Source organism: Quercus robur, chromosome 7 (genome assembly GCF_932294415.1).
Source record: "Quercus robur chromosome 7, dhQueRobu3.1, whole genome shotgun sequence".
Lineage (NCBI taxonomy): Eukaryota > Viridiplantae > Streptophyta > Magnoliopsida > Fagales > Fagaceae > Quercus > Quercus robur.
Genome location: NC_065540.1, coordinates 48,644,096 through 48,670,067, shown reverse-complemented (window position 1 = coordinate 48,670,067; position 25,972 = coordinate 48,644,096). Strand labels below are relative to the sequence as shown.

Sequence of the window (25,972 nt, the reverse complement as noted above, 5' to 3'; positions counted from 1 at the left end):
CAACATTCTGGGAAACCAGCACCAACATACAAAAAGGATTACAAAACCAACTCACAGGCCAAAGCCAAAAACCTGAAACTAACAGCACCCTCATCAGGCAACACCAACTACACTTAGAAACACCTAAACTAAACAAACAAGAAGCCAAGGAAATACAACAAAAGCCTATTTACGCAGCAACAGTCTGCAAAGAATATAAATCCAGCTTACTCAGGCCAACAATCCGTCTACCAAAGATACAACAAAATATACTAAGCCAAGGAGACCATAGCAAATTTCTGTAACAACATTCCTGCAACCAGCTAAACCATAGCAGATACTCAGCACATTCTTTATCTTGTAGGGGCTTGATTCTTGAGGGTAGCTTCTGCAAATCCCCATTTATAGCATATTTCCCTATTAACTCTGGAATCAGCATAGGTTTTTCCACCCTCAATTCGAGCTCTAACTTGTTTCTTGACTTCTTCCCCATATGTTCTTCAGATCTAACCAATCCTTGGAATATAACAGCATTTGTATGGGTGCAGCGATGAAGGGTTGCTGCACTGAGTCCTAGTTTACCACAATCTTATCTCAAGGAAGCAACATTTGGAATCCCAATCATCAGCAATGGATTCCTGGTAGCACCTGAATTTAATTTTCCTCCATGACCTTCTGGAAAAGGAACACTTGAAGAATAGATGGTCTCTATTCTTCACAGCTTCCCTGTAAAGGACATCCTCAAGCCACATCTGAGGCTCTTCCTTTTGCTGATGAGAAAACTTTGCTAGTTCTTGAGTTGCATAGTTACATTCTTTTCTGCACAGCTTGGAAAGAAATACATTCAAGGCTTTAACATGAGTTGCCTAATATCATCTAGCGATAGTCTCTCTTTAGCAAAATAGCTTGCTAAATTTGAGGATTCAGAGAGAAGTTTGCTTGATTTAAAATTATTTTTCTTTAGTACTTTATTGGATTGGATGTTAGTTTTGCATAATCATTCCATATATTCAGTTAGTGATTTTATAGATTTATGTAATGCGAGTGATTGATTGTATGGTCTCCAGTGACTCTATTCTTTGACATTGACAAAACTTCATTATTTATAACAAAAAAAGAACCTTGCTACATTTGTAAGTGCATTAACCAGCCCCGTGTCTTACATTCCACAACCACTCTGCTAAATCCTGTGACATGATTTGCATCACATGTGAAAGAGTAGTAATATACATTCTTAAAATCAAAGAGGAATCACAAACTCTCTCAGACAATGCAGCAAAAACGTCACCTGCACTTTCACAAATCACAGTTCCCACACTTAACATTTAGCTTAAACCAAATAACTTTCCACCATTCTACTTTAGGGTAATGCTGCCTAATTTGATCTCAAGCACTAGCAACAATGAAGGACCCTACTTCATGTATGATTCCTCAGCATTGCTATTGGTTAAGGAACATGTGCTGAATGAACAACCAACAGGATTGGAGCAAGTCCCTGTATAAATACCCAACTTGTAACTCTAATCTCACTAGTAAATAGTTATGCATTTTCTTGGATCTTTCTCTCTTGAATTCTCTATAATTCTCTCCCCAATTCCCTCTCAATTTCGGCTCTCTCTCTCTCTCTCTCTCACACACACACACTTCTTCAATAATTCCTTGTTTGATCTCATTATCCCATTATCTCCCTAGTCTAGTTTCTTCTTCAATCCTATTTCTCTAATCTCTAAACACTCAAACACCTAAACAACAACTGTGATCTTTAAATAACCCTCTTGGACCTAACAAATGCTTAGATAAAAGATATCGTAACCCATTGCTTTCCTGAACAAATTGTAAAAGCAATTGTAGATTTGTAAGGAAAGTGCTACGGAATCTGGATTGAATATTACCTCAAGTCTTGACTATTGCCTTATCGCAACAAATGGTCTTAAAAGTTCATTTTATAAGTGCCTTTTTTTCTTCTTGTTAATCGTTTTAGGAGACAAAGTTGTTGGAAAGCTTGGAAAACCTCTCCATTACAAAAGTGGCACATTCCACAGGATTATTCTCAACTTCATGATCCAGGGAGGTAATATTACATTTGGTGATGGAAGGGGTGAGGATCGGTCTATGGATAGAAGTTTGCTGACAAGAACATTAAGATGAAGCATACTGGACCTGGTAGGACTGGTTTGATTTGTTCCTCAACCTACTGATTTCATTTGTCCTGGTAGTAACATTATTCTTTTTATTTATTAATCTTTTGTACAGGCTCCTGTCAATTGCAAATGCTTGCCTTGAAACAAACCGGGCTTCTGTCAATCATTTTTGCTTATTTTGTGTTGATTAGTTTCATTATCATTGCAGTATGGTTGGTTGTTGTTTTGTTCAAGATTATTGAGAGATTTCCCTTTCCTCTTTGTTGGTAATAATTCCTTAACTGTAGCTTTGACTTTATTTTCTAAAAGTAAGTTACTTATTAGTTATATACTTCATTTGGAAATTATTTACTCATTTTATCCAAAATTTCCATTTTGCTGTTCATTGCAGTTTTGCAGTCATAATTTTTCACTACTTGTCCTAATAGCAGAGAAGTTAGTACAAATGAAGTATATCTCTGAACCAGTAAGTGATCCAACTCCAATTATTTCTATTTGCTGGGCATGTGAGTGTAATGTTGGAGGAATGCCTCCCATCTCCTCTATCCCGCTCTTTAAATTGGGAGTTTCGGTTCCTCTTTTGTGAAATAAAGTTTCTAATTAATATATATATATATATATATATATAATCAGTGAATTTTCAAAAAAAAAGAAGTCCAATTATTTCTAAGTGATAAGTTTTCTTACTTTCCAATTGAAATGAATGCTAGGAATAGAAATTTTATTATATTGTGATACTTGTTAGTACTATAATTGTCATTAATGTTGGCATTTAATATAATTTCTCCTGTATTGAGTCATTGGATTCAATGAAAAGTTAAATTTCTACTTTACTACCGTATTTAGTCATTTACTCCATTTAATCAAAATTACAGTCTTATCCATCTTTTATTGGTCTAAGGTATTTTTGTCTTGTGTAAATTTCTTGTAGTGTCCTATTTCATTCCAGAGTTGTAGAAGTTTTGTTAGCCTACCAATACTCTAACAGTCATTGGGGATTAATTTTTAATTACCAAACAATGTCCTGTTCAATTGGAATCTAAGCTTATATTTGCTCCTGTGGATTGCTTGTTAGTAATTCAATAGAAAATGATTCATAGTTTATTAAACCACAACTCTGTGTTCTACATGAAAATTGTTTGTATGAGAAAGATATATCTGCCAAACATGGTCTAAGTTTTTAGTTCTATATATCGTTGATATCTTTTTGCATTTAGTTTTCTAGCATTATTATTATTTCACAATCTTGGTATTCACCCATCTCAAAATGCTGATCTTGACAATGAAATTAATTGTGCCTTTTGGGAAGAGCTTATAGTATATTGGTGCATTGTAAACTTGTATGGCTTAGAAAAGGAGCACATGGTAGTGGCACGCACATCATTGCAATGCTACATACAAATCTCTCAATATCATTTGGTAATCCCTAGAGCCTTTGTTTGTGTGTGCGTGTGTTTTTCAGAGAGCTTATTTTAAGGAAAGTAAATGAACAAGTGGAACTTTGGGCATTTGGCACATGGTTTAAATAATGGATGGATTTTTTATTTATTTGCTGAATCGTAAACTAACATTGAAACAAACAAGAAACAGAACAGCCTGTAAACAACTACACAAATTATCTACCTGTGAGAGTGCCTTTTTCGGGATACTCAGGCTCAAGGATCCCGGGCCTGAGTGAAAAGGAAGGATTTGGTGGACTGGGCCTTGACTCACCGCAGCTAACGAGCTGTTTAAAAATCAAGTAAATGCAGAAAATACTTCTTACAATATACAAAAAAATGACAAACAAGGATATCGAAGAGTGCCAAAAATTAACAATGTAAGTTCAGAAGGAAAGAAAAACAAGATTAGCAAGACGATAAAAAAAAAAGAAGTGCTGTGGGGATCCTGGGAATTATGAAACAGTATTTCATTAATACATTATCTGTTTTATTACAGAAAGCTCACTAGGACGTGATACAAGGTCCAATCAAGCTCAAAAATTGCAGTCTTGAATGGCTATTTCAGCCTTCAAAACTTGCAAAGTTTGATTTTCGTTGAATCCGAGTATGTGCAATAGTGGCCTTTACAGGATATCGGGAAGCAGTATTTGTTTTTCCCTTAGTATTTTCTTTCTGTACAGATTTTTCTGATAGTTTTTCCTAGAGAATTTCTTCTTTCTTGCGTTTCTTTCTTTTTTTCTCGCTGCCTTCTTCACAACCCATCCCCTCCTTTTATAATGGAGTTTTCTGGGCGTCCCGGGGAACCATTGGTTCCCCTGTTTTGTTCTTTTGCAAACAGAGCATGTTCTGTCCCCATCGTCTCGGTAAGTCCCTTTTCCGTTTTCTCTCATTCTTTCCTTCTCTTGGTTCTGATTCCTTCGAAAGCTTCTGGTTGGCCATCCTCTTTGGGACGTGCTGAGGTATGCCCTTCTCGGCATCCCCACTTCTGGCGCCTTCTACTTTTCCGTTTCTTTCCTATTTGGGCGGAATCTTGTTCTGCTTTTTCAAAAATCGTTTTGTTATCATTCTTCTTCCCTGTCTTGGTTTCCCGATGCCTCTTCTGTCTGTGCCATGAGAGGTCGCTTGCGTTCTTTTGTTTTCTTGTTTTCTTTTTTTCTGTCTTCTTTCTATCGATCTGTCCCAGTCTTTCCTTTTTATTTGTGCTTGAAGGGATCTGTGCTTATTGAGGATCCTTACTTCTTTATACTTTGCCGTGGTCTTTTTTTTGGATGCTTCTTTCTTTTCTGGGCTTCAGGATCCTCTGGGCCTTCCTTTTATTCCCCCATGGGTCATCCGTATCTATTGCTTTGGGCTTAGCCTGAATTTTTCCTTTTGGGCTTATTTTATTATGACCTTTTTTGATATCGTAGAATGCCAAAAATTAACAAGGTAAATTCAGGAGGGAAGAAACAGGATTAACTAAACGATAAAAAATTAGTGCTGTGGGGATCCTGGGAAACATGAAGCAAAGTTTCATTAATACGTTGTCTGTTTGATTACAGAAAGCTCACTAGGACGTGCTACAAGGTTCAATCAAGCCAAAAAATTGCAGTCTTGAATGACTATTTTAGCCTTCAAAACTTGCAAAGTTTGATTTTCGTTGAATCCGAGTATGTGCAATAGTGGCTTTTATAGGATACCGGGAAGCAATATTTTGTTTTCCCTTAATATTTTCTCTTCACTCTTGATTTTCTCTGATAGTTCTTTTTCTAGAGAATTTCTTCTTTCTTGCGTTTCTTTCTTTTTTTCTCGCTGCCTTCTTCACAACCTATCCCCTCCTTTTTTAATGGAGTTTTTTGGGCGTCCCGGGGAACCGTTGGTTCCCCTGTTTTGTTCTTTTGCAAACAGAGCATGTTCTGTCCCCATCGTCTCGGTAAGTCCCTTTTCCCTTTTCTCTCATTCTTTCCTTCTCTTGGTTCTGATTCCTTTGAAAGCTTCTGGTTGGCCATCATCTTTGGGACGTGCTGAGGTATGCCCTTCTCGGCATCCCCACTTCTGGCGCCTTCTACTTTTCCGTTTCTTTCCTATTTGGGCGGAATCCTGTTCTGCCTTTTCAAAAATCGTTTTGTTATCATTCTTCTTCCCTGTCTTGGTTCCCCGAGGCCTCTTCTGTCTGTGCCATGAGAGGTCGCTTGCGTTCTTTTGTTTTCTTGTTTTCTTTTTTTCTGTCTTCTTTCTATCGATCTGTCCCAGTCTTCCTTTTTATTTGTGCTTGAAGGGATCTGCGCTTATTGAGGATCCTTGCTTCTTTATACTTTGCCGTGGTCTCTTTTTTGGATGCTTCTTTCTTTTCTGGGCTTCAGGATCCTCTGGGCCTTCCTTTTATTCCCCCATGGGTCATCCGTATCTATTGCTTTGGGCTTAGCCTGAATTTTTCCTTTTGGGCTTGACTTGTTCTTCTGTTTTGGGCTTATTTTATTATGACCTTTTTTTAGACCTCAACACTACCCAAAGCAGAAAGCAAAAAGGAAAAAAAGGAAAAGATAAAAAAAACACCACCCAGAATTACTTAAGGTCTCTCTGTATTCAAATCCTTGAACCTCCCAAAACCGAGACCACCACATTGTTTTGGTTGGCAAATGTGATCCCAAGCCTTTAAAGCAAGGAATTTTGATTTATTTTCTCGAGGCATCCACCAAAATTTTCTTACTTTAGCATCAAGCTCCTCACAGATTGTGAGGCACTCTAAAAGCCGACATGGCATACACTTTTTACTCCACCCATTTAGCTTTGCTTGAAGCTTATCTTTCAGGAAATTGAAATCTTTAGATCTTTTTTTTAAGGAAAAGAGGGTTAGTCAGATATTTAGAATCTGTTTGGATATCGTTTATTTTGTTAAAAACTGAAAATTTATTACCGAAAACACAGTGTCAAAATAATTTTTAGCAAAAGGCACTGTATATAGCAAAAATAATCTGCTTTTTGAGCAACTTGGCGCGTTAGTGAATAGTACCATGAGACTGCAAAATACTGAAAACGTGTTTTCCAAATGCACACTTAAAATCCAAATTAATTGTCCTGCAGCCTCAATTTCTTGATAAGCTTTGGAGAAAAGCCCTAGAGACATTCTTTGATGTGAATATGCCAGATTAAATCTGGCAGATTTTGCAAGATTCACTGTTTGGCCAGACCATCTGCAATATTTTCCTACACAATCAGCCATAACCTCCGCCTCATTTCTTCTAGTCAAGGAGACCAACTGCTCTTCTCTTAGCAACAATCTAGACACTACTACTGTACAAATAATAAAAAGGTAGGATGAAAGTGGGTCACCTCTTGAGGGGTAGGTAGGGTGAAAGTGGGTCACCTCTTAGGGGTCTATTCTACTACATGGGCTACCATTTAATAACAATGTGAATCTCACTGTAGTGATACACTGTCGGAATAGGGTGATAAATTTCGACCCAAACCCGAAACACTTCAAAAACTGTCAAGAGGAAATTCCATTCAACCTTATCATGGGCCTTTTGCATGTCTATATAGCTTTATTCCCGCCTGGCCTATCCTTTTCCTTTTCCTCTTGAAGCTGTGAACAAATTCCTGCACTACAATCAAGTTTTCTGCTATCCAGCTATTTGGAATGCTTTTACTTTGTAGAGGGTGTGCAAATTGTACACTAAAATCTCGAGTGAGAATGAAATCTCAGTTCACTGTCCCACGTTAGCTTTGATTTTAGTTTACAGAAACAGGAGCACCACTAATCGTCGGCTCTGTGGTCCCATCTCCTCTCATGCGTTGTCTCCCTCTTCCTGATCTCAGTCGAGACTCTAGTCTAATTAGTTTAGTTGATTTTTAAAAAAAATTATTAAGGCCAAGGAGGTAAAAATATATTCTAACATCACAGTCAAGGTGAATTTTTAAATGGGTATTAGAATTAAATGAGTGTGGTGAAGCTTATTTTTTAATATATAATATGATAATGTAGTATGTTGGGATTTAAGAAATAAAATTTTTATTTTAAGTTACATTCTTATAAAATTTAATCTCTTTGAAATATTAAAAAATATTTTGACAAGGATAAATGCTAGGAATCAAAATAATAGTCAAATATTATGTTTATGTCACAGGTGAAAATAAAATTTGGAAAAATTTCCAAAATAAACCCCGAAGGTTATTTCTTGTAACAAACTAAACCATAACATTCTAAACATTATGTTATATATTTAAAAAACCATAAATGGATAACATTTTCTTAGTAGCTAGTCATTATTTCAATTATTCTTTCTTAAAAATATTGTTCCCTATTTATTATTATGTTTGATATATATATATATATACATATTTTATTGGTGTTATCCTCTTGTGTTTTGCACTCTTCTAATATGAGAAAAAGGCAACTTCTCATGGCAAGTTACAGTGCCGTTCGGGTATGATGCAAGAAAATATTTTTATTTTATTTTCACCAAATGAGTTACTCTATTAATGAATTTTACTAAGATATTGTTCGGAGCCTTAGAGGTAAAATTTTTCTCTTTTCATAAAAAAGAGGTAAAATGTCACGATTTCATATATTTATTTATTTTTGAGATAAAGTCATGATTTAATTTATCAGGTTAAGTTTCCCCAACATATATATATATTTTGTGGGGTGGGCTTTTTACTTTTTGGGCTTTCCATTGTCAAAATTGAAGGAATATTCAAAACAAATGAATGGGCCCGCCATTCTACCAAGTTTTGCCAGGCTGCCAGCCACTCCTCCAATACCTTCCATCAACTTTCAACTCTCTCAACTGGTCAAATTATGGACAAATCCATCAATTTTCACCTCTCAAGGCTGTGTCAAATTCTGGAGAGAGTTTCTTGAGAGATTCACCGAACATGCACATATATTAACATGAAAATGGAGAGAGGTTACTGAAGCACTTCGAGGTAGAGCACTCACAATAACCCATCGGAAAAGTCTTCAGGCGAGTGTCCATCGTCAAGAATCCCCCGCCCACTCACTAAGCTTGTCGAGATCGATCACTGTTGTCGATCTCGACAAGCTTTTTAATCTATCGCTTAGATTTTAGCTGATCTGTTTGTTGTTTCTAAAAAAACAAAAAAATGCTAAATTGTTTTCTACGTCTCAACCTGTTGAAACAACCTACTCTATATAGCTAACTCAAATCACACTTAAATTGCACTGAACTATTTTTCTGAGAGAGAGATGATAAACTGTACTTGTTCTATTATATTTGTTAACATGGGGCTTGTTTGTCTGCTGAGAAAAGATTGGGAAATGAGCTTTACGGAAGATAATAAATCAATTTATTACTCTAACGCTGCTGTCTGGCCTACAATTTAATTTCCCTATATTTTCTGCCAAGACAAACAGATTTGCCTGGCCTTTGAAAGGTGATGCGGCTAACCAAACACACACGGTCTCAAAGCACATACATGATACACCCATCAACTGAAAGTCCAAGATAAACCCAAATTCATATTACCATATAATCCATACAATATATTAGTTGAACCCACTCAGTTACCAGGGTAACAAAATTCTTAACTATATATCAGCTAGCTAGAGCCTTTGCAGTACGTACTTAGTTAATTTGGCGCTGGTGCAGGTGCTGTTTTGTGATTGGCTAAAGTGCTCGCTGAAGCTGGAATATATGTGTCTGGACTCGGAGCAGATGGCGGAGTATAACCCTTTAGAAGCTTTCGGCGTAGCAAAGAAAACTCCTGCGAGGGTGCTGGTGTAGCTTTGTGATTGGTTGAATCTGGGATATAGGTGTCTGGGCTTGGTGCAGATGGGTGAGAATAACCCTTAAGAAGCTCTCGGCGTAGCAAAGTTAAAGCACTAGCCATGGAGACCTTTTCGTTGATCCGGGTGTCATGGGCAGTTGGAGAATTGGTCACTGGCGCAGATGTTGTAATGATCTTAGTAGCAAAGGCCTTTTCATTGATCCGGCTGTCGCCAGTGGTCGGAGAAATGTTCAAGGCAACAGATGTTGTAATCATGTCAGTAGCAAAGGCCTTTTCCTTGATCTGGCTGTCGTGGGTGGTCGGAGAATTGGGGAAGGCAACAGTTGTGGTAAAGAACTAAGAGCTTAACTGGTTAGGTGTAGCGGCTAAGCTTGAGTTCATGTAGGAACAAATGGCAAGTACTATGAAAAGGGATGCAACAAAGAATGGTTTAGAAGATAGGCTTTCCATCTCTGTGTGTGAGTGTGGAGGGTAGTACTTTGTGTAGGGGTAATGGATGAAGGGTTAACAATATAGTATATATTTATATAAACTTTGCAGGGGCCTTCATTTGCTGATACACCTCTTTGGAACTGTCCCAAATATCACTGATGTGCAAGTGCAATAAATATGGTTGAAAAGCATGAGCCGAAAAGTTCAAACAGCTGTTAAGATCAACAAGGACAGAAAGGGAACAATGCAGATTCTCTTCCCCACTAGTTGTTTGTAACACCATGCGAGAGCACGTATCCTTAAAGACACGTGTTGTGTTAACTTTTTTTTGATACGACAATGGGTTTAATCATCAATCATCCTTTGTCGTTGAAATACACCTTTATGCTTATCTCATCCATTCAACTACCACATTATTTTAGTCCCATATATTCAAACTTACCAGACATTGTGTATTACACTACACACACATGAACATGATATGGTGTTTGGTCCTCGGTGACTTTAATGGGGATTTGGGTTAGAAGACTCTAGAGTCTAGATTAAAATGAAGGGTGTCGATTGTCTCGATTCCCCTTTGGGGACTTTTAAAAGCAACACACTAATTGATTGAAGTTGTTTGGAAATGCATATGGGATGTGAAAGTGGAAATTATTGTGCAAGATTTTAGGTTATGTTTATAGCTATATGTGCCTTAATAATATGTATCAACTTTCTTTATGACCTTAAGATTTGGTGTGAAAGCACGCATAAGATAAAATAATTTTCGGTTGTTTGGGAGATTTATGTATCCACCATTGGTTATGTTTGATTCAACCAGGGCCTTAAAAAAAAAAAAAAAAAAAAAAAAAGATCAGGGCCTTTATGCCCTCACATTTAAGTATTGCTCAGATAGTGTTTTCAGTAAAAATTACGTGAGCTTTTTTTTTTCCATCACAAATAATTATTGAAAATATATTAGGAAAAATAGTATCGACATTCAACACTTATTTCAAAAAAATATATAATGATGACTATAAACTGCCACTTAATATTTTTTTTTCAAGGGATTAAGCAGTGTAATTATTTATTATACTCCTAGATTGTAAGGGCACGTTGTTGTAAGTGATTTACCAAAGTTTAGATCAATGATGATATAAATATATAATTATATATATACATAAGATAGGTTCAAGTTATGTCCAAAATAACTATGTATCATTCAAGGTAATTTACTACAAGATAAAAAGATAAAGATAGATGTGCACTGTAGCTGAGGAGCTAAATTTTTTAGATTTAGCTCCTCTGCTGCATGAAGGATTTTTGATATTTGGAGCTAAAAAATAGCATTATACCTATATAGCACCACTGCTGTGAGTGCTCTAACTCCAAGGGAGATGTGTCAATAATGTATGTTATCAGCTCCTAATTTTTTCATAAATCTCGATCTTAACCCCAGGAAAACGTGAATTACAATGATTGAAAATACACCAGAGAGATATTGGAAATGGAACCAATTTAACCTAATTGAACTACCAAAGCATGGACTAGAAATATAAATTAGATTTAAATGAGCAAGATATAAAGAAATTAATAATACAAAAAATGTTTAAAGATTAATCAAGTTTGGATTTTAAAGACCACATGCGCAGTTTCTCAACCATCCATTAAAAATTAATATGTAAATATGGGTATCGTTAAAAAGTAGAAACCATGCTTTCTAATGGCACTGATAAGATCACCTGATGTGGAGGTTGGAAAGGCCATCAAAACGGCACTACGTCAAATTTGACCCAAACTAAAAGAACATTAAAAATTAAATCAATTAATTTTATTTTTTTAAATTCAAAAGTTGCGCATTCAGAATTTCAGATGCTTCTCTTACAAGAAAACGTGCCGACTAGAATAGAAGCAGCTCTTCAGTGTCTGTTTCGCAACAAAAAAACAAACTGCTTTTGGCTTTGAGTTGTCAGTGTTTGACGAAGCGCAAGGTCCCAGGTACAAGTCACAGGCAAGTAGGCAACACTGTAGCGAAATAATTTTTAAATGTGTGAATAGTATCGTGGGACCTATTTTTAATGAAAAAGTTATTGAAAAGTGAAATTTGTGGGTCTGTAAACAGTACACGATGTGTTGTGATTGGTCCAAAAATATTTGAAAAGTCAAAGTTTGCGGCTACTGTTTATTGAATAGTGCATGAACAGTAGCCGCACCCCTCAAAACGCTCAAAAACGCGTGAAAAAAAAAAAAAAAAAAAAAATGTAAACGCAGACGCAGACTTTTCATCCCAATCCAAACGCAACCTAAGATACACTTGAGTACAAAGTTACAAACTTTACCGGATTCGGCTTGCGTCCATTTTGCGGATAGATATTTATGATGACGGTTACATTTAGATAATTGTTAATAAATTAAATGAAAGTTTTGATATTATTTATATGAAAAATATAAAAAATTATCAAAAAAATAATTATTTTATTATTTTTCGGTAAAATTTTTTTAAAAATAGTTTATAAACCAATATTTTCAAGATATCTATTAATATTTATTTTCTCTTTTCTTTTTAAAAGGAATATGTTAAGAAGCGATCATTGCAATCCGGTGCATTGAACTGTTACCAAAAGCAGATAAATACTCATTTCAAGTGAATGTTGTGCAAATTCCCAAAGATACCCGATTGATCACAATAAAATACACAACCTTAATATGTTTTGACACTCGTACACTTAAATATTAACTTGTGATTAAGTGTGTAGTGCTTTTGGTAACCAATTCCTTTAGGATCACATACTTTATAACTCTTACTACAACTTGCATATGTGTTAACTTGTGCTTGGATTACCATTATTTACACATGGGTCAACTATTAGAGTATTAGTACTTGATAAAAAGTAACCACAACTTTGATGTCGTAATTGTAAGTGATTGTCTATAACTTTCACATAAATCCACAAATTTTTTTTTCTGCCACTCACAATTGTAGCAAAATTGTGGTAAAAATTTTTTGGCCATAGATTTTTTTTCTTTGCTTTACCATCAACATTTAACTGACTTTTTAGCTGATTTTTGGAGTCCTGCAGGAGGAAAAAAAAAAAAAAAAGCAATTTTTATTTTTATGTTCAGGTTGTGTCCAAACGCTATTGCTTGGGACATTGAGAAATTACAAAATTTACAAGGTTGAAACAACGTTGTTTTATAACGGTAACTATAGCTTAAAGTACCCTAATATCTTGTCCATTATCTGTTAGGGACTGTGATGGAATTAAAATTTAGGGGAGGTCACTTTGAGGGGACCTGGGCATCCATAGCTAAGAGAGAGAGAGTAACCAAAGTATTATTCATCATGAACAGTTACAATGTCTTTCCCACCTTCATACTAATCTCATACACTAACCACCCGGATTATTAGCTAATCAATCCAACTAATCTAATAACAACCACCAATTGTCTGACCTGGCAAATGCTTTCATACAACCCATGCTACAATACAGATGGTAAAGATGCCTAACATCATCATGTGTTTGTTCATTTGTTTATTAAGGGCTTGTTTAGTATGTTGTAATTATTATTACAATGTAATAGAAATAAGTATTACAAGAAATACAAGAAATACAAGAAGCACTAATGAAATAATGATCCCTATTCATAATGTTTAGTGGGAAAAAATTGGCCTTTGCCCTTTTTAAAAAAATAATCCAGCATTTTACCCTCTTTCCTAAACTAATTAGGGAAATGCTCCTCTTTTGAAACTCGATTTTCTCAAAATCAAGTTAAACCCTATAGTGGCATTTTTAAGGAGCCTATAGTGACGTTTTAAGGACCTATAGTGACGTTTTGTAATTCGATCTCCATGAAGTCGAGTTATAAGTAAAAAAAAAAGAAAAAAATTGCATGTAACTCGACTTTATGGAGATCAAGTTAAAAAAACGTCACTATAGATCCTTAAAACGTCACTATAAGCTTCTTAAAACGCCACTATAGGGCTCCAGAATTTTTATTTTATTTTTTTATTTTATAACTCGATTTTGAGAAAATCGAGTTTCAAAAGAGGGACATTTCCCTAATTAGTTTGGGAAAGGGGGCAAATTGCTAGATTTTTTTTTGAAAGGGGCATTTGCCCATTTTCTCCATGTTTAGTGAGTATACTAGAATAGAATTCTAAAATATTACATTTTAGTCATATTTCCAAAAATATCCTTTCTTTTTGTGAGGTTTTCTAAGCATTTTATTATAACTACATTTAACAAATTATATGATTATTATGCTGTTCAAAATTAATATATTGGTATTTCAATTAACTTTGTTTGAAGATAAGTTAAAATAAATGCTTATAAAAAAAGATTAAAATAAATGAATTAAAAATATATTTTTTAATGAATTAAAGATGTACACAGGATATGATTTAATTACAATAAGCCCACTTGTGGTTTGTCTTGAAATCACTTTACCTACCCTTAGATTGAAAAATGTCACTTTATCCAACTGTGATAAATTTCGTTTATTTTCTGTAACCCATTTTTATTAAAAACAGGGATAAACATGTATTTTTATTTTTATTTTTTGTATCTCTCTTCTCCCAAAACATTAAAAAAAATTAAAAAAAGAAAAGAAAAGAAAATCTAAAAGCAAGATTTTTTAGAATTTAAGAACAAACATAATATTGCTTATGTAACGCTAATAAGAAAATATCATTAAAGGCAAAAATCACTTACTACTCTTTCCATTACTTCTTATTTGATTTTATTTCTTTCTCACTCACAAACTCTCTCTCTCATCTCCCACACTCTGGTTTAGATAGGCGGTAGCTTTGGATAATGGAGGAGTTGAGGGTGGCTATATGGGTTTGGGTTTTGATTTGTGGAGGAGGCGCATGACTGATTTGGGTTTGGGTTTTGAGGAGCGTGACGTGTAGGTTGCGATTTGTGTTTTGGTGTCGATTTGAGATTTTGGGTTGTTAAGGTGGACGCGGCTTGGTTGCGGTGTCATCGTGGGTGTGGTGGATCGTTGGTGTTGCTAGTGGTGGCTCCATTCCTTTGCTTAAACCCAGATCCATGATAAGCATATCATTTTCTTAGAAATGAAGGGAGCGACATCCATAAACCCATTCAATGGCTCAACCATTGAAGATCATGTCTTCTTACATCCAGTTTCCATGTTGCTAGGAACAAAGTTTGATGTCATTTGCCATCATTTTATGGTTTGTCTGTATGTATTAAATATTAGAGTCAATGATAGTGGAAGTCTTGGATTGGGTCATAGGTGATTGAATTTCTTGGTTTGAGTTTTGCATTTGATTCAAGCCTATTGTTATGGGAATTCGAAAGCTGGAATGAAGGGTGCAATCACCGTGGTGCTTGGATTTTTTGCGGGTTTTTTTATTTGCCTTTGAAATATGAATTTATTTATTTATTTTATAGGTATAAAGATCTGATTCTATTCCTAAGTCTCAAGATTTATCGTAGGTTTTTGTTTGATTTTACAAAACAATCACTTTTTAATTTTGTCTTTTTATGTCTTTTCTATTTTGGGAGGAAAGAGCCATAAAATAGGAGCAAAAATACATACATATTTATCCATATTTTTAACTGAGTTGAGTTATAAAAGGAAAACAAAACATATCTCAAGTAGGTAAAGTGACACTTTTCAAATCACGGGTAGACAAAGTGATTTTAGGTCAAATCACATGTTGGTTTAGTGTAATTATCCCTTTTAAAAATATAAAACTAAAATTGAAAAAAAAAAAAAACCATCAAGCATTATTTTAGATCATTTTGTTATCTTGAAATAAAGATCTACAACTTCATTTTTGCGGTTGTGTTAAAACAAAAGCATTAAAGGAGAATAAACAAGAAAACCTAATGTGGGGCCCAATAATTGATGGGCCAGGCCCACTTGCTGATGGGGAGTCCAAAGGCCTAAGCCGAAAAAAGGTCATGGCCCGAGCTCAAGAATAATAAGGCCCAATTGGCCCGGAGAAGCAGCCGAGGACAGTGCAGTCCTCGGCTGACCCAAAGATTCACCAAGAGGAGGGGCAAAACGGTAAAGGGACATACTTGAAAGGAAATCTAAAATATCTAGGAAAGGCTGCCCTTATTACCTTCCCCATGCATAGCTCTGCGCCTAACAGAGCCTTATCCTTTAGCTTTATCAACCACTCCCAACAACTTTGGACTTGGACTGACGGGACAAGTATCAGTCTTGGAAAGATTGACCCTACACGTGGACGAAGGAAAGTGAACGCAGGCTAGTATAAAAGAAAAAATAAATAATCTGGAAGGGGGGGCTGGGAAGACTGGCAAAAAAAGAAGGGCTTCCAGTCCACCTCCAGGAGAAAGACTTCAAGGGTGAAAGCACTTTAATCACATATGAACGCCACCAAAACCACCGCTGGGTAACTAAGGCCTAGCCTTTCGAATCCACTCTCTACAAATGATATTGTTTGGGCCCATTCACGTGCGAACCCAACACTACTGCGGTTCGTCGCGGAACGTGACCCTACAATTGGCGCTGTCTGTGGGGAAGGCTTGCGCGTTAGCTCGAGCGGTGGTGAAGTTGAGCTTCTGTCGAACAAGGGTCTATGAGGATGCCTTTATGACCGGCGACACAGTGTTGTTATGCCAACATAAGTTCCCACTAGGGGCTACGCCTCGCAGTGTCAATGGCATGGATAAGTCTAGGGGCTTCAAACATCAGGCTAGCTTCCCCCACCTTGTTTGAGGAGCAAACCTTCGGAAAATAAATAAATAAAGAAGAATACAAGTTTTGGACAGAACCAAGGCCTTGTATGGTCCTCGGACCCAAGCCTCTGGGGAAACCAACTACTTACAAGAAAAATACAAGTTTTGGACAGAACCAAGGCCTTGTATGGTCCTCGGACCCAAGCCTCTGGGGAAACCAACTACTTACAAGAAAAATACAAGTTTTGGACAGAACCAAGGCCTTGTATGGTCCTCGGACCCAAGTCTCTGGGGAAACCAACTACTTAAAAAGAGAATACAAGTTTTGGACAGAACCAAGGCCTTGTATGGTCCTCGGACCTAAGCCTCTGGGGAAACCAACTACTTACAAGAAAAATACAAGTTTTGGACAGAACCAAGCCCTTGTATGGTCCTCGGACCCAAGCCTCTGGGGAAACTAACTACTTAAAAAGAGAATACAAGTTTTGGACAGAACCAAGGCCTTGTATGGTCCTCGGACCCAAGCCTTTGGGGAAATCAACTACTTACAAGAAAAATACAAGTTTTGGACAGAACCAAGGCCTTGTATGGTCCTCGGACCCAAGCCTCTGGGGAAACCAACTACTTAAAAAGAGAATACAAGTTTTGGACAGAACCAAGGCCTTGTATGGTCCTCGGACCCAAGCCTCTGGGGAACCAACTACTTAAAAAGAGAATACAAGTTTTGGACAGAACCAAGGCCTTGTATGGTCCTCGGACCCAAGCTTCTGGGGAAACCAACTACTTACAAGAAAAATACAAGTTTTGGACAGAACCAAGGCCTTGTATGGTCCTCGGACCCAAGCCTCTGGGGAAACCAACTACTTACAAGAAAAATACAAGTTTTGGACAGAACCAAGGCCTTGTATGGTCCTCGGACCCAAGCCTCTGGAGAAACCAACTACTTACAAGAAAAATACAAGTTTTGGACAGAACCAAGGCCTTGTATGGTCTTCGGACCCAAGCCTCTGGGGAAACCAACTACTTAAAAAGAGAATACAAGTTTTGGACAGAACCAAGGCTTTGTATGGTCCTCGGACCCAAGCCTCTGGAGAAACCAGCTACTTACAAGAAAAATATAAGTTTTGGACAGAACCAAGGCCTTGTATGGTCCTCGGACTCAAGCCTCTGGGGAAACCAACTACTTAAAAAGAGAATACAAGTTTTGGACAGAACCAAGGCCTTGTATGGTCCTCGGACCAAAGCCTCTGGGGAAACCAACTACTTACAAGAAAAATACAAGTTTTGGACAGAACCAAGGCCTTGTATGGTCCTCGGACCCAAGCCTCTGGGGAAACCAACTACTTACAAGAAAAATACAAGTTTTGGACAGAACCAAGGCCTTGTATGGTCCTCGGACCCAAGCCTCTGGAGAAACCAACTACTTACAAGAAAAATACAAGTTTTGGACAGAACCAAGGCCTTGTATGGTCCTTGAACCCAAACCTCTGGGGAAACCAACTACTTAAAAAGAGAATACAAGTTTTGGATAGAACCAAGGCCTTGTATGGTCCTCGGACCCAAGCCTCTGGGGAAACCAACTACTTACAAGAAAAATACAAGTTTTGGACAGAACCAAGGCCTTGTATGGTCCTCGGACCCAAGTCTCTGGGGAAACCAACTACTTAAAAAGAGAATACAAGTTTTGGACAGAACCAAGGCTTTGTATGGTCCTCAGACCCAAGCCTCTGGGGAAACCAACTACTTACAAGAAAAATACAAGTTTTGGACAGAACCAAGGCCTTGTATGGTCCTCGGACCCAAGCCTCTGGAGAAACTAACTACTTACAAGAAAAGTACAAGTTTTGGACAGAACCAAGGCCTTGTATGGTCCTCGGACCCAAGCCTCTGGGGAAACCAACTACTTACAAGAAAAATACAAGTTTTGGACAGAACCAAGGCCTCGTATGGTCCTCGGACCCAAGCCTCTGGGGAACCAACTACTTAAAAAGAGAATACAAGTTTTGGACAGAACCAAGGCCTTGTATGGTCCTCGGACCCAAGCTTCTGGGGAAACCAACTACTTACAAGAAAAATACAAGTTTTGGACAGAACCAAGGCCTTGTATGGTCCTCGGACCCAAGCCTCTGGGGAAACCAACTACTTACAAGAAAAATACAAGTTTTGGACAGAACCAAGGCCTTGTATGGTCCTCGGACCCAAGCCTCTGGAGAAACCAACTACTTACAAGAAAAATACAAGTTTTGGACAGAACCAAGGCCTTGTATGGTCTTCGGACCCAAGCCTCTGGGGAAACCAACTACTTAAAAAGAGAATACAAGTTTTGGACAGAACCAAGGCTTTGTATGGTCCTCGGACCCAAGCCTCTGGAGAAACCAACTACTTACAAGAAAAATATAAGTTTTGGACAGAACCAAGGCCTTGTATGGTCCTCGGACTCAAGCCTCTGGGGAAACCAACTACTTAAAAAGAGAATACAAGTTTTGGACAGAACCAAGGCCTTGTATGGTCCTCGGACCAAAGCCTCTGGGGAAACCAACTACTTACAAGAAAAATACAAGTTTTGGACAGAACCAAGGCCTTGTATGGTCCTCGGACCCAAGCCTCTGGGGAAACCAACTACTTACAAGAAAAATACAAGTTTTGGACAGAACCAAGGCCTTGTATGGTCCTCGGACCCAAGCCTCTGGAGAAACCAACTACTTACAAGAAAAATACAAGTTTTGGACAGAACCAAGGCCTTGTATGGTCCTTGAACCCAAACCTCTGGGGAAACCAACTACTTAAAAAGAGAATACAAGTTTTGGATAGAACCAAGGCCTTGTATGGTCCTCAGACCCAAGCCTCTGGGGAAACCAACTACTTACAAGAAAAATACAAGTTTTGGACAGAACCAAGGCCTTGTATGGTCCTCGGACCCAAGTCTCTGGGGAAACCAACTACTTAAAAAGAGAATACAAGTTTTGGACAGAACCAAGGCTTTGTATGGTCCTCAGACCCAAGCCTCTGGGGAAACCAACTACTTACAAGAAAAATACAAGTTTTGGACAGAACCAAGGCCTTGTATGGTCCTCGGACCCAAGCCTCTGGAGAAACTAACTACTTACAAGAAAAGTACAAGTTTTGGACAGAACCAAGGCCTTGTATGGTCCTCGGACCCAAGCCTCTGGGGAAACCAACTACTTACAAGAAAAATACAAGTTTTGGACAGAACCAAGGCCTCGTATGGTCCTCGGACCCAAGCCTCTGGGGAGACCAACTACTTACAAAGACAATACAAGTTTTGGGCAGAACCAAGGCCTTGTATGGTCTTCAGACCCAAGCTTCTGGGGAAACCAACTATTTAAAAGGAAAAACTACGTTACGTGGACCTTAGAATCTCCTCGAGGAAAACTCTCCATTAACAATTGGGTTAATTCCTGAACTACATGGATTCTCTAGTTTGCCCTCGGATCCTCAACACCAAAGGAACTAGTACGGAATGGGGCAACATGTTTCCAAAAGCATAAGCGAAGTCATTCAATGCTCGGTCATCCCCTTGGATGAATTATTTAGAATTTGTCGTTCTCAGACAGTATTCTCGCACTTATTACGGAACGTTCAACCATTATCTCGGTTAGTTTCCTAAGTTCAACTTACTATGAATTGTTATTATTGTGCCTGGTAGTGTCGGCAAATTAGAATTAGTTGGATTGTATTTCACGGGTTCTTGCTTTAAATATCGCCGAGAAGAAACAAACACATGGAGCACACTCATTCACAAAGTGGTGTTGCCAAAAGAACAGTATTCAAAACAAGTAAATAAGTTTCCATTTTCACTAAAACAAAGAAACAGTACAACGTACAATGAAAAGCTGGAATCAGCTTATGTCAGAGCTCACTACATAATTGGAAAGGAAGATACAAGAGAATATAACAAAGCAGAAGAGGCAGTACAGACGAGAGGTTAGCTTCTAAAGCTAACCACATAACCAAAAAGAAAGAAAGATACAAGAAAATAAGATAAAGCCGAGGAAGTGGATCAGAGGAGAGGTTGGCTACTGCTCCAAGACCTTGTTCTTCCTCAATGCCTTTATATGCCCATAACTTAGGCAGCAAAAGAAACCCAACTTGAGCCTCACACCGCTGAAGGAAAGGTGCAGGGAGCTGGAAGTTGAGAAGCCTTCACCAAAAATTTGCTTGCGACAGGGCAGAGACGCTGATGGCGGAGAATCTTTCTTCTGACACACCAAAATTCTGGCATGAACAGAACCTGCTTCGAATTTTGACTAGAAGAGGGAGAAACACCTTTTCCCCTCTGTCGAAGTGGAGTACTCTCTTAAATTTATGCTTCCTTTGCCCGTACCTCACCATTCTGAGTCTCAGGAGGACACGGCGCCTCTGTGGCGGAGAGAGTTTCTTCTCCCCAACCCTCGCCTCAAACATGTTATGTTAAGGGGGGATAGCACTGGATATGGGAGTTGTAATTTGGGAGGAAACTGAAGAATTGGTGCGTAGGTGAAACAACTTTCTCTCCTATTTATTTAAAGAGATAAGGTGGTGGCATTTAATTCACGCAGCGTTCCAAGGAACGCTACAGACAAGATGGCTCTGGCTCAATCTCCAACGCCACCTGCAACCATGGGATTAAAGGAGTCTCGGGAAGGTGCACCTCGAACATTGGGATGCCCAAAAGCATTGCGTGACCAAAAACTACATAAATACTCTTTAAGTTATGGGCCTAGTGAATTTGCGGCCCAGGCCCGTTCTGCATGGGAGCCCAGGGACAATGGCCCACGCCGAGGAATAACCGTTGCCGAGGACAGCCTCCTGCTCGGCACCTCGCGAAATACCTGAGGAGAGGGAGAAACTGAACTACAGCCTTCGGACTCAAGCTTATGGGGAAGCCAACTGCCTAGGTGACAAAACTAGGTTTTGGACAGAACCAAAGCATTGTGTAGTCCTCGGACTCAAGCCAATGGGGAAACCAACTGCCTAGGTGACAAAACTAGGTTTTGGACAGAACCAAGGCGTTGTGAAGTCCTCGGACTCAAACCTATTGGGACGCCCACTACTCAAATGGGGAAAGCCCTCGGCTCAAATACTTTAAAATGTTGAGGCCGATAAAAGTGTTAGGATGATGGCGAGACACCCCACTATTTGGTAGCCTACGGGGGTTGTTCATTCTTGCGGGAAATATGTCTTCGGATGATTATATCCCACACCGCATAGAGCATCTAGTTCTAATGTCGGCATTGTTTTGGGGTAAGTATCGTTATTCCCAGATAGGCATTGCTGTGTCAAATAATGCTATTAAAGTTATGGTGACATCTTTTTATTAGCAAGTATTTCGGCCTTAGTCGCCATTGGTTCGAATGCTATACTATTGTGCCGAGCAGCGCTTGTAAACTTGTAAAAACATAAAAACAGAATATGTGAAGTAAAACAACAACAATTTTTATTAATATGAAAAATTATTACAACGTACAAAGAGGGGCTTAAACAAGCCTATACAAAAGGTAAACTACCGAAGCAACAATAGTATTCGCAATACAGATAAGTAAACAGTCAGGTGTCTTTTAAACTCGTCTTCAAAGTTTCTCCAATCTCTGCCTCAATATTGCTCCTATTGAGAGAAGAACTTTCTTTAGAAAAAGTTGAAGGAGAAGGAAGAAGAAAATGAAGGACAAGGAAGAAGAAGATGGAGGAGATGAATGAGGAAGATGGAGGACATGAGCAGAAGATGGAGGAGATGAATGAGGAAGATGGAGGACATGAGTAAAAGAAGGAGGAGAAGAAGAGGGAAAAGATGAGAAGGGAGAAAGAGAGGCAGAAGGAGGCGCCAATGAATGAAGAGAGAAAGAAGCAGGGACACTTAGTCCCTGCCCCAGTCCTGACTCCTAACACACTGGGGCCATATTAGGTATGCTCATGAGAGAGCGGGTAGTAATGACGATGTATGTCCTCGGCTCAGTCACGCCGAAAGTGTGACGTGACGAGTCCCTGCTTCGGATTTTGGCTAAAAGAAAGGCGAGACAAATTTTGAGTCTCCGCCATCCTTGTCCTGACCGAGCCATTTCGAGCTTCATTAGAACACGATGCTTTTGGGAGGGGAATGGTTTTTTCATTGCTTATTTCTATGGAGAATATATTTCAGGTTAAAGTATGACTGGAGAGTAAAAGTAAACTCAGGAAGGAATCTGAGGTTTTTAAATTTTGGTGGGGTTAAAGGGATTCATCTGTGGGAGAAACAACTCTTGTTTCTTCTCTTTATATAGGGGACGAAGAGGAGAGTACTTAATGTGTTCAGATCTCCAAGAAAATCTGTAAACATGAATGCGTCCGTTTCATTCCCCCACGCCATCAAAAACCGTTGAATCTGGGAAGTCTCGTAAAAGGAAGATATTAAAGACGCGCTTCGTATAACCAAACGGCATAAGAGCATCATGCGCAAATTAAGGGGAATCTCTTGCAGACCGGTACATTCCCTGGTCAGGTGAAGAGTTGCCAGCGTTAGTCAAGGGCTGAATTAAATGAGCCATAATAAATGCTCGGTATTATCAAAACCCTCCTCTCCAACCAGGATATCGGACAGCAGAGTTTTGAAGGGCTATTGTGGGGCCCAATAATTGATGGGCCAGGCCCACTTGCTGATGGGGAGTCCAAAGGCCTAAGCCGAAAAAAGATCATGGCCCAAGCTCAAGAATAATAAGGCCCAATTGGCCCGGAGAAGCAGCCGAGGACAGTGCAGTCCTCGGCTGACCCAAAGATTCACCAAGAGGAGGGGTAAAACGGTAAAGAGACATACTTGAAAGGAAATCTAAAATATCTAGGAAAGGCTGCCCTTATTACCTTCCCCATGCATAGCTTTGCGCCTAACAGAGCCTTATCCTTTAGCTTTATCAACCACTCCCAACAACTTTGGACTTGGACTGACGGGACAAGTATTAGTCTTGGAAAGATTGACCCTACACGTGGACGAAGGAAAGTGAACGCAGGCTAGTATAAAAGAAAAAATAAATAATCTGGAAGGGAGGGCTGGGAAGACTGGCCAAAAAAGAAGGGCTTCCGGTCCACCTCCAGGAGAAAGACTCCAAGGGTGAAAGCACTTTAATCACATATGAACGCCACCAAAACCACCGCTGGGTAACTAAGGCCTAGCCTTTCGAATCCACTCTCTACAAATGATATTGTTTGGGCCCATTCACGTGCGAACCCAACACTACTGCGGTTTGTCGCGGAACGTGACCCTACACCTAACATAGGGGATAAATGAAGAACGAAGAAAAAAAATGTTAGAGAGAGAGAGTTGTTTTGCTCGGGCATTTTAGTAATTTACATTTTTTTAGTTATTACCTAAGTTAAGGAATCAATCAAAACAAAAGAAAAAAGAAACTATTAGGACCATTTTAATAAGGATTAAGGAACAACTATTTTTCATTTTAAATAAATAGCTATTTCTAAGGAGTAACCATTCCTTATACTAAAAATACAACTAAATAATTTAATAGTTACTCTTAAGGAATAACTAACTGTGCCACTACAAGAGAACTAGCTAACATTGGCTACTTAATGCAAAGTACAATAACTTACACAAGCCATATATTGGCCTCTTCTTGATAGGAGAAATTTCTAACATATTTATCAAAATTTTCTTTAAAATATTTCTCATGAACATAACAAAAAATATGTATTTCGCGCACATTCTCAGTGGAGAAAAGGGGACATAAAGTATTGTAACTAGAGTAATTGGGCATGTGAAATATTGTAAGTATGGATTGTTACATTAGTACTTCAACCTATAAAGCTTTCTTAAAAACTCATAAGATAATGAAATGTCATTAATTTCATAAGTTGAACATTACATAGTTTTGAACATTTTTATATTACATCTAATCTAATCTAAATATGTAGATACATTTCATCCTAAACCCTTTTTATTTGCACATGGGCCAAATAAAAATGGGCTGACCCGGCCCATTGACCAGCCCAAACCATTCGACAATTCTTCTCACTAAAACCTTAAACCCAAGAACGGTAGAACTCTAAAAAAGTATCCAATTTTCTCACCCCTAATCTATCATTTATTGATGGAGAGAATTTTTTCACAAAAGTGCAATCACACTATATTTATTTAAAAAATTATTTTCCCTTCGTTCCTGAACTTTCTGAACAAAACAAACACCGTTAAAAAAAATAATTAAAAAAAAAAAAAAAGCAGAGAGAGGAAGGTGGAATTGTCGATGCAATTTCTGGGACCTGGCTGGGGACAGAATTAAACCCAATTTTGTTAAGTATTTTGGGAGGAAAGACTTCAGCTTCGGAAGTGAGTTACCAGAATATATAAGTATGGTGTAAGCTAGGTTGGGGACAATTGACAAATGACAATATATTTACTTTTTTTTGTTGCAACCTTTGGAGAAACGAAAGGGATTTTCAGGCCATGTGACCAATGTTGTTGTTGGGGATTGTACAAGAATAAGATTGAGAAAAATTATTGGGAGACTACACTATGATTTTATATCCGTTGGTAAAAAATTATTAAATCATGTCTACTATCTACCTAAATCTTTTTAGATTATGGTGAATGAATTGTGTATTTAGAGGGTGAGAGAGAGTGACCGATGTGGTGTGTCGACAATAGAGACAACTATGTGACTTAGTAAGGAGTTTAGTTCCCCTATTTGGGGACTTTGAAATTTAGTTATCTTAATCTATTTTAGCAGTGGGTTATAAAATGGATTCAATGACATTAAAATCTTTAGGATGATGTTTTTCTGGTATACTTTTGCGTAGGACCTCTAAATGAAAAGGGTAGTTTGTTTAGAGAAAATTAGAATTATAAGAACAAGAGCTTTTAACAATTACTAAATTGGAGTTACTTGACTCTATGTTTGGCATGTTATATAAACTAGTCACAAGTCACAGATCCGCGCGTTGCGCGTGATTATTCTTTATGGTGATCTCATTATTATTATTATTATTTTGTAATTTGAACTAATTTAATGAAAAGTAATGCATTTCATAATCATATTTATCACAAAATAATTTTTTATTATTGTAGAATTGTTTTATTTAAAATTTGAAACCTTAATTCTACCATAGTTGGTTGACTAATTTTTACATCTCTAAGTCAATTAAACACGTTTTGCATGCTACATGTAAACCTTCTTTTCCATAAGGGTTGAAATAATGTGCATAATATTTTTTTTTCTATGAAAGTTAAAAAGAATAAAATTCACCTTGTCTTGATGTTTTCTAAAAATTAAATTTGGAGATTCCCTTTCAATAATTGTGAAAATTCCAAGCAATAATTCAGAAGGTAATACATGTTACATGTTCATGCTTTGATTGTGTAATTGTATGATTGATTTGGGTTGTAATTTATAAGTTGAATATGGTGGTGTATATCCAAAAGGGCCTAACTATGTTGTTTAGGATATTGAATATAGTGTTGTGTGTGATTTATAGAGTAGCGACGGTTGTAGTAATTAAAAATTGGTTTTTCATTGTCTTTTAAGTTAATAAAAACCTTACATCTACTTTTTTTTTCAAAAAACCTTTACATATTTTTTTAACGTGAATCTTTATATATACCTTAATAAGTAAACCC

The 25,972-nt window shown here is 37.7% G+C and overlaps 1 long non-coding RNA gene across 3 annotated transcripts in view; it reads left to right on the top strand.

Moving 5' to 3' along the window:
- Positions 1-9,850, top strand: part of LOC126693741 (uncharacterized) — a 56,732-nt gene extending 46,882 nt beyond the window's left edge. Inside the window, exons 3-5 of one of the 3 annotated variants that reach the window (XR_007645508.1) lie at positions 2,233-2,386; positions 2,512-2,586; positions 9,154-9,850. This is a non-coding gene — a long non-coding RNA (uncharacterized LOC126693741). The remainder of the gene's footprint in view (positions 1-2,232; positions 2,387-2,511; positions 2,587-9,153) is intronic. The other 2 variants (XR_007645507.1, XR_007645509.1) reach the window with 2 other exon arrangements.
- Positions 9,851-25,972: the final 16,122 nt, after the last annotated feature.